At 46.5% G+C, this 9751-nt stretch overlaps 1 non-coding gene across 1 annotated transcript; it reads left to right on the top strand.

Moving 5' to 3' along the window:
- The first annotated feature begins 5662 nt into the window (after positions 1–5662).
- Trnas-cga lies at positions 5663–5737 on the top strand. Its single transcript has one exon. It is a non-coding gene; the product is annotated as a tRNA-Ser (tRNA).
- The last annotated feature ends 4014 nt before the right edge of the window (positions 5738–9751 follow it).

Genomic DNA, 9751 nt, shown 5'->3' with positions numbered 1-9751 from the left:
CAGGCTGCTATTCTCCCATGGAGACGATCGTAGAGATGCTGGATGTAGTCCTGTGGAACGGCTTGCCATGCCATTTCCACCTGGCGCCTCAGTTGGACCAGCGTTCGTGCTGGACGTGCAGACCGCGTGAGACGACGCTTCATCCAGTTCCAAACATGCTCAATGGGGGACAGATCCGGAGATCTTGCTGGCCAGGGTAGTTGACTTACACCTTCTAGAGCACGTTGGGTGGCACGGGATACATGCGGACGTGCATTGTCCTGTTGGAACAGCAAGTTCCCTTGCCGGTCTAGGAATGGTAGAACGATGGGTTCGATGACGGTTTGGATGTACCGTGCACTATTCGGTGTCCCCTCGACGATCATCAGTGGTGTACGGCCAGTGTAGGAGATCGCTCCCCACACCATGATGCCGGGTGTTGGCCCTGTGTGCCTCGGTCGTATGCAGTCCTGATTGTGGCGCTCACCTGCACGGCGCCAAACACGCATACGACCATCATTGGCACCAAGGCAGAAGCGACTCTCATCGCTGAAGACGACACGTCTCCATTCGTCCCTCCATTCACGCCTGTCGCGACACCACTGGAGGCGGGCTGCACGATGTTGGGGCGTGAGCGGAAGACGGCCTAACGGTGTGCGGGACCGTAGCCCAGCTTCATGGAGACGGTTGCGAATGGTCCTCGCCGATACCCCAGGAGCAACAGTGTCCCTAATTTGCTGGGAAGTGGCGGTGCGGTCCCCTGCGGCACTGCGTAGGATCCTACGGTCTTGGCGTGCATCCATGCGTCGCTGCGGTCCGGTCCCAGGTCGACGGGCACGTGCACCTTCCGGCGACCACTGGCGACAACATCGATGTACTGTGGAGACCTCACGCCCCACGTGTTGAGCAATTCGGCGGTACGTCCACCCGGCCTCCCGCATGCCCACTATACGCCCTCGCTCAAAGTCCGTCAACTGCACATACGGTTCACGTCCACGCTGTCGCGGCATGCTACCAGTGTTAAAGACTGCGATGGAGCTCCGTATGCCACGGCAAACTGGCTGACACTGACGGCGGCGGTGCACAAATGCTGCGCAGCTAGCGCCATTCGACGGCCAACACCGCGGTTCCTGGTGTGTCCGCCGTGCCGTGCGTGTGATCATTGCTTGTACAGCCCTCTCGCAGTGTCCGGAGCAAGTATGGTGGGTCTGACACACCGGTGTCAATGTGTTCTTTTTTCCATTTCCAGGAGTGTAGTTGTTTGTCCCATCAGGTTAATAGTAAGACGATAGTAACCACTTCGAGGTTTTTCTTTTGTAAATTGCGTTTCGATGTAATTTACTTTAATCATCAAAATTATTGTGGAGTTACACTCTTTGTGTAAACCAAGTTGACCACGTGAAGCATGTGGTGTGATCATCAAAGTAGCCCTCAGCTATTCTTTTTGGGAAGATTTCACAGAGAGTTAGTATGAATTTAGTATACCAGTGTGTGGTAATTTCATGACGGACAGGATTGCGCTACGAACGTAACTTCTTTGGGTGAAAATTGAATCGGTTGGTTGTGGTTAATTTCCTGTTGCATATGTTTCAACGTTCTTCGTGTGTTATTTTATGAATGCAGTGTTTTATGCAGTCTCCCAATCTTGGCTCCATACTTGATGTGTTCCGTAAGATTACAAACTCACAGTTCCACAATCCTAAATAAGCCACCAGATTAGTTATGAATCAAGTTGAATATGCTGAAATTTTAACGGAACGATGATCAATGTTAAAATAAATGTCGAAGTATAAACGGATTTATTTCTTTTTATTTAAATTCTCTTTATATATATATATCACCGGTTGTCATAAGATGACTATTAAAAGATTATAATTAATGTTAGTCTGGTTGGGAATTTGGTAAGCTAGCCTGGATACCTGGTGAAACAGTTGCTCAGTAATGCAAGGTTAACTTCCCCAGATAGCTCACAGCTTTTAACCCGCTTTTATTGTCTTGAATATCAGCACCGCTTTCAGAATAACTTGATGCATCAACATTACAAGCTTCGTCAGCGTTTCTACGAGCCTCAAAGTACGCGGCAATGATGTCGACCCACTCTGCAATCGTTAACATCGTAGAACAATTGCGACGAGATTACAGTCCGGATCACTGAAGTATGAAAGTCTACGCGCCGACTGAGAGCATGATCACGGTCGGCGCTTCATTCGATTGTGGGAGGTGTCGCGTGGTAGCATTATCAAAAATATCAAAAAAGTACTTCGATTGTCTTAATTGGATGTGTATTTGTTCGAGATAGTACCATCTTGCAACAATTTTCACCCTATATAATGTTTGCCGATTACAGCGCCATCTATCGTGAAACGAAAGAAGTGTTTCATACAATAGTTATAAATTTTTTTCCCCGAAGAATCTGCAATAAAAACAGTTCCTATTAAGATTTCGAAGTAACCCCCACTTTCGCCCCCGTAAGGGGGTCGAGCTTTATGTTAATGGTTGTCTCCCTTCGATGTGAACAACGTTTATTACCATTATTTTATTCCATGTGTATTTTGCCAAATATTTAAACAGGCAGTTTTAAATGCCCCGCCCTGTATAAAGCGTGTTGTGGGAAGGGAGGTAGCACAGTCCGTGTGGTAATAGAGAAACGGATTGATTTATATGACATCAAAAAGAGAATCTCTTTAAGTCAGTCAGTCTCGGTTGAGAAGTTTCTGTTATTTACAGGAAATGATGCCTTTCGCCTTTTTGGAGCGTCATCAGATTAAAAAAATAATGGACGAATATTGGTTTTCTACATTTATTTTTATACCAATCTGATAATGCCCCTAACGAACGAAACGCATCATTTCCAGTAAATAAAAAAGATTTTGCAACCGACACTGTCTTATTTCAAGAAATTCATAACTGGTTGCTGCACTAGGTGCCCAGTATGGAATGGAGCAAATTCTACTCAGAAAGAGAATGGTCATTGGCTGTCGGGACAAGAGTGCAAGCATTTTCAAAAAGTACTCGGGCGCCGGAGTGGTTAAAGTACATCGTGCACTGCGTATTGGTGCTGTCAGAAACCTGAGCCGAGACAGGGGCAAACGACGGCTGCGGAAATGTGTGCGGGAGAACGGAAGTGCAAGTGCTTGAGCAACTGACCACCCAGATGAACCAAGCCGCTGCCAACAATGTCTCCTCAACAACCGTTCAGCGAACGTTCCTGAGTGTGGGACTCCGCAGCAGGTACCTGGATCATGCACCCACGCCGACTGGTGTTCATCGGCGACGAAGGCTGGAATTTATAAGCCAATGTCCCAATTGGACATCCACTGACTGTCAACAAGTGGCCTTTTCATATGATTCGCGTTTTATGCTCCATTGGAGACAGATGGCCATTGGTGCATACAGCCCATTGTTGGAATGGTCCAGACTGGAGGAGGGAGCGTTAATGGTGTGGGGAATGTTTTAGTGGCATTTCGAGGTAGATCTCCTCATTCTGGAAGTCACACTGGACCAAAACAAGTATGTATATATACTTGGGAACCATGGTCGCTGCTACAGGCAGTTTTTTCCTCGGTACGATGCCATCTACCAGCTCGCAGAGTACGTGCGTGGATCGAAGAGCACCAAGACCAGCTTACTGTTCTCTCCTGAGCATCAAACCTCCCGGATTCAATTCCGGTCGATAGATTTTGGGAAGTGCATATCTTGAATTTGAAATCGAGTCCGGAACGCCTTATACAATCAAGGGAAGCTGGCACATTTACAGTTATTGACGTGGAGGAGTAGGTGGTGTGTGAGGCATATGGTCTGATCAGAATGGAACAGAATCATCAGTCATTGTAGGGATGATCATTTTTGCGTTGCAATAGGATAGACTTGAAGAGCTTGCTGGGCACTGAGGTGAGATTTGTAGTATCATTGCCACAGGTACTACTACAACGCCGCGTCGTCTGCCGGGCACAGCGCACTCTAGCGGGCTGTGCAGCTCGACGGAACTGGAGTGTGCCTTGTTCACGTCTTAGCTAGAGTTCAACCTAGGCAGACGCAGTTTGATAATCGGCCCTCAGCCAGTTCTGTTTGCAGTGATTCTCTGAGGGCACATCAGGCTTAGTCCCTGAGAATATGTTGTGTTAGTTATAGCCGTAGCTGCAGTCCTACAAACTACTGGAGGTAAGTAATTTTCATTGTGCTATGTGCTTCTTGAATATTAGTCCTTCTCTCTAACAGTGTGCCGTACCGCATATTATTCCAACCTGGACTCCTTCAGCTCCTATCAACTCGGCCTCCTACTTATTTGCATTTACACTACTGACCATTAAAATTGCTACACAAACAAGAAATGCAGACGATAAACGGGTATTCATTGGACCATAATATTATACTAGAACTGACATGTGTTTACATTTTTACGCAATTTGGGTGCATAGATCCTTAGAAATCAGTACCCAGAACAACCACCTCTGACCGTAATAACCGCCTTGATACGCCTGGCCATTGAGTCAAACAGACCTTGCATGGCCTGTACAGATACAGTTGCCCATGCAGCTTCAACACTATACCACGGTGCATCAAGGGTGTTGACTGGCGTATTGTGACGAGCCAGTTACTCGGCCACCATTAACCAGACTTTTCAATTGGTGAGAGATCTCGAGAATGTGCTGGCCAGGGCAGCAGTCGAACATTTTCTATATCCAGAAAGGCCAGTACAGGACCTGCAACATGCGGTCGTGCATTATCCTGCTGAAATGAAGGGTTTCGCGGGGATCGAATAAAGGGTAGAGCCACGGGTCGTAACACATCTGAAATGTAACGTCCACTGTGCCGTCAATGCGAACAAGAGGTGAACGAGACGTGTAACCACTGGCACCCATACCATCACGCCGGGTGATACGCCACTACGGCAATGACGAATACACGCTTCCAATGTGTGTTCACCGCGATGTCGCCAAACACGGATGCGACCATCACGATGCTGTAAACAGAACCTGGATTCATCCGAAAAATGATGTTTTGCCATTCATGCACCCAGGTTCGTCGTTGAGTACACCATCGCAGGTGCTCGTGTCTGTGATGCAGCGCCAAGGGTAACCGCAGCCATGGTCTCCGAGCTGATAGTCCATGCTGCTGCAAACGTCGTCGCACTGTTCGTGCGGATGGTTGTTTTTGTGGACTGGTAAGACAGCCAATCCACTAGGACGGGAGGCCGAAGGGCACGCGTTTAAACTCTCGCAGGCTGGCGTGAGGTCTGGAACAGGTAAAGTAATTGAGACTAGCAAGTAAAGTACGTAGCTTCTTGAATACTTAACTTTAATCCATAATTGGTGAACATCGGTCTGACGGTACATGCATCACAAGATAAATAGCAAATGGTAATGTCGCCTTGCTAGGTCGTCGCAAATGACGTAGCTGAAGGCTCTGCTAACTATCGTCTCGGCAAATGAGAGCGTAATTTGTCAGTGAACCATCGCTAGCAAAGTCGGCTGTACAACTAGGGCGAGTGCTAGGAAGTCTCTCTAGACCTGTCGTATGGCGGCGCTCGGTCTGCAATCACTGATAGTGGCGACACGCGGGTCCGACGTATTCTAACGGACCGCGGCCGATTTAAAGGCTACCACCTAGCAAGTGTGGTGTCTGGCGGTGACACCACAGTTGTACTGGCAGAAGTAAAGCTGTGAGTACCGGGCGCGAGTCGTGCTTCGGTAGCTCAGTTGGTAGAGCATTTGCCCGCGAAAGGCAAAGGTCCCGAGTTCGAGTCTCGGTCGGGCACACAGTTTTAATCTGCCAGGAAGTTTCATATCAGCGCACCCTCCGCTGCAGAGTGAAAAATCTAATTCTGGACCACAGTTGTTGTCTTGCAAACGTCCCCATCTGTTGACACAGGGATCGAGACGTGGCTGCACGATCCGTTACAACCATGCGGATAAGATGCCTGTTATCTCCACTGCTAGCGATACGAGGCCGTTGGGATCCAGCACGGCGATCCGTATTACCCTCCTGAACCCATCGATTCCAAATTCTGCTAACAGTCATTGGATCTCGACCAACGCGAGCAGTAATGTCGCGATACGATAAGCCGGAATCGCGATAGGCTACAACCTGACCTTTATTAAAGTCGTAAACGTGATGGTACGCAATTCTCCTCCTCACACGAGGCGTCACAACAACCTTTCACCAGGCAACGCCGGTCAACTGCTGTTTGTGTATAGAAATCGGTTGGAAACCTTCCTCATGTCAGCACGTTGTAGGTGTCGCCACCGGCGCCAGCGTTGTGGGAATGCTCTGAAAAGCTAATCATTTGCATATCATAGCATCTTCTTCCTGTCGGTTAAATTTCGCGGATGTATCACAACATCTTCATGGTGTAGCAATTTTAAGGGCCTGTAGTGTAGTAACGAGCTGAAAACACCCATGCGTTTTGTGCCTCTAAATTGTGAGACACAATAAGACGATAGTAGAACAATATGTCACATGCACGATTGTTGGGTTCAGGGCAAAGCGGGAACATTACCACGATCGTGCGAAGGATCCAACTGCAATTGTCTGAACCCAATAAAATAAAATTAAAGAACAAGAAAATTTGACCGAAGTGTGAGCTCTGTTTCTTTGAGAGCTGCCGCATGCAGTGGCGTGTTCACTTTGTGTGAACCGCTGAGGAGTGAAATATTTGTCCCCGGAGCAAACAGACCGGCGCTGTTTGAGCAGAGAGAGGACTTGACACCGCTTTCAGTGCCATCTGGTGGCCATACGGCGCGCTGCCGAGGGACGCTGGGATGGGCTGCCACTCCAAAGACCTATACATGTGTGTGTGTGTGTGTGTGTGTGTGTGTGTGTGTGTGTGTGTGTGTGTGCAGAACGCGGCATGGGGCTATCTGACTAGAGACGTGGCACATATGGTACAAAAGGGTTGTGACGCGTCACTTTACTCGGGTCGGTGAATCATTCGAATCTGGTTGTGAATTGCGAAAAGTATGTATTAACTGAGGGCTGCTCTAATAAAACTCGACAACTATAATATTTGCAAAGGAGTTGTGTATATATTGTGTACTTCTAAATGAGACGAATGCATTGCAGTACGTGGATTTTGCCAAAGCTAGTTTATTATTGGAGATAAAACTGTGAAATTTTTCTAAATCCCGCATCTACAAAAAACGAGTTTTGCCAAATGTAGACTTCTACTGCCTTCAGCAGACATTTATTGTTAGATTTCGGCAGAGTAGCTTATTACCTCCCAGTCGGTTGTCACAGTTACAAACCGCCTTATACAGTACTTGGTAGCATCGAAAAGGAACTGAGAAAACATGAAACCATCACTCGGTTCTGAGCTTCCTTCGTACCTGAAGCGTTTTGGGCAAGGACTGGCGTGCATACGATTTCAAGATCACTGCTAACAGAATAACTAAATGGAAACTACCACACAAAATGTCTAGCGACATTGAAGAAAACTGACATAAATAGTTTCAAGGACATCCGTCGATCAGCTGTAATAAAATTTCGCAATCATGTGAATTTAAAAACAGCTGACGATCTAAAGAAACTGAAGATATTTTTTTTGACACGCCACCAGAAGAAGACCGACAGTTCTATGGGAAAGCCCTACAGTATTGAGATAAACTTGACAATGAAACTAAGGAAGTACACTACATTAATTAAACAATTTACTAAATTATTATGTGTTCTGGAGGTTAAAGTAAGCTAGAACATAACTGCTATAACATAATTAATCTGTAGACGTTTACTTTTGGAAAAAATCGTAATTTTTTGCATAGATTTTATTTGAAACTGATAGCTGATATGTTTTCTGCTGTTGTATTATACAGGGTATTACAAAAAGGTACGGCCAAACTTTCAGGAAACATTCCTCACACACAAATAAAGAAAATATGTTATGTGGACATGTGTCCGGAAACGTTTAATTTCCATGTTAGAGCTCATTTTAGTTTCGTTCTTCCACCTACGCTCAATGCAGCACGTTATCATGATTTCATACGGGATACTCTACCTGTGCTGCTATAACATGTGCCTTTACAGGTACGACACAACATGTGGTTCATGCACGATGGAGCTCCTGCACATTTCAGTCGAAGTGTTCGTACGCTTCTCAACAACAGATTCGGTGACCGATGGATTGGTAGAGGCGGACCAATTCCATGGCCTCCACGCTCTCCTGACCTCAACCCTCTTGACTTTCATTTATGGGGGCATTTGAAAGCTCTTGTCTACGCAACCCCGGTACCAAATGTAGAGACTCTTCGTGCTCGTATTGTGGGCGGCTGTGATACAGTACGTCATTCTCCAGGGCTGCATCAGCGCATCAGGGATTCCATGCGACGGAGGGTGGATGCATGTATCCTCGCTAACGGAGGACATTTTGAACATTTCCTGTAACAAGTTTTAAGTCACGCTGGTACGTTCTGTTGCTGTGTGTTTCCATTCCATGATTAATGTGATTTGAAGAGAAGTAATAAAATGAGCTCTAACATGGAAAGTAAGCGTTTCCGGACACATGTCCACATAACATCTTTTCTTTATTTGTGTGTGAGGAATGTTTCCTGAAAGTTTGGCAGTACCTTTTTGTAACACCCTGTGTATCTACAATGCTCTTGTAAGACACAAGCAATGTATACTCTTCAAGAAACTCAATAAAATGTCTTTCTTGCAAAATTTAATTTTTTGTAATTGTTCTGTTCTGTGAAAAGGTTCCTCAGTTCGAATCGTCGTGGGTAGCGAATACAACTAACTGCTGATGAAATAGTACTACTTATACCAAACGAAGCATTTTTTTAAAAATGTATAGTAGATTCAGTAATAGTGTAGAAAACTATGAGAATGAGAACTATTCCAACAGCAAAAAAAACGGTTTATCGTAGAAACAATATAATTTAGGAATGGGGCTCCCAGTGAGCTCTGCTTCTATTTTACTGCTATGTAGACCCATAAAAAGAAGTTTTGCATCACCTTGGTTCTGAGAGTTCCGGAACCTGTACAGAAAATTGGAGTAAACATAAATATCATTTCCGCCATTTTTATTGCTCATGAAAACCACACATTGCATGTTGTACCACCATACAGCGAGACCTTCAGAGGTGGTGGTCCAGATTTCTGTACACACCGGTACCACTAATTCCCAGTAGCACGTCCTCTTGCATTGATGTATGCCTGTATCCGTCGTGGTATACTATCCACAAGTTCATCAAGGCATTGTAGATTCAGATTGTCCCACTCCTCAACGGCGTTCCGGGGTGGATCCCTCAGAGTGGTTGTTGGGTCACATCGTCCACAAACAGCCCTTTTCAATCCATCCCAGACTTTTTCGATAGGGTTCACGCCTGGAAAACATGCAGGCCACTCTAGTCTAGCGATGTCGATGTTCTGAAGGAAGTCATTCACAAAATGTGCACGATGCGGGCGCGAATTGTTGTCCATGGAGACGGATGCCTCGCCATTATGCTGCCGATATGGTTGCACCGTCGGTCGGACAATTGCATTCACGTATCGCACAGCCATTACGGCGCCCTCCATGACCACCAGTGGCGTACGGCTGCCCGACATAATGCCACCCCAAAACAGCAGGGAACCTCCACTTGCTGCACTCGCTGGACAGTGTGTCTAAGGCGTTCAGGCTGATCAGGTTGCCTCCAAACACGTCTCCGATGTTTGTCTGGTTGAAGGCATATGCGACACTTATCGGTGAAGTGAAAGTGATTCCAATCATGATGGGGTCCATTCGACGTGTTGTTGGGGCCGTCTGTACCAAGCTGCATGGTGTCGTGGTTGCAAAGAT

Source organism: Schistocerca piceifrons, chromosome 9 (assembly GCF_021461385.2).
Source record: "Schistocerca piceifrons isolate TAMUIC-IGC-003096 chromosome 9, iqSchPice1.1, whole genome shotgun sequence".
Lineage (NCBI taxonomy): Eukaryota > Metazoa > Arthropoda > Insecta > Orthoptera > Acrididae > Schistocerca > Schistocerca piceifrons.
This window is presented reverse-complemented; position numbering and strand designations above follow the sequence as displayed.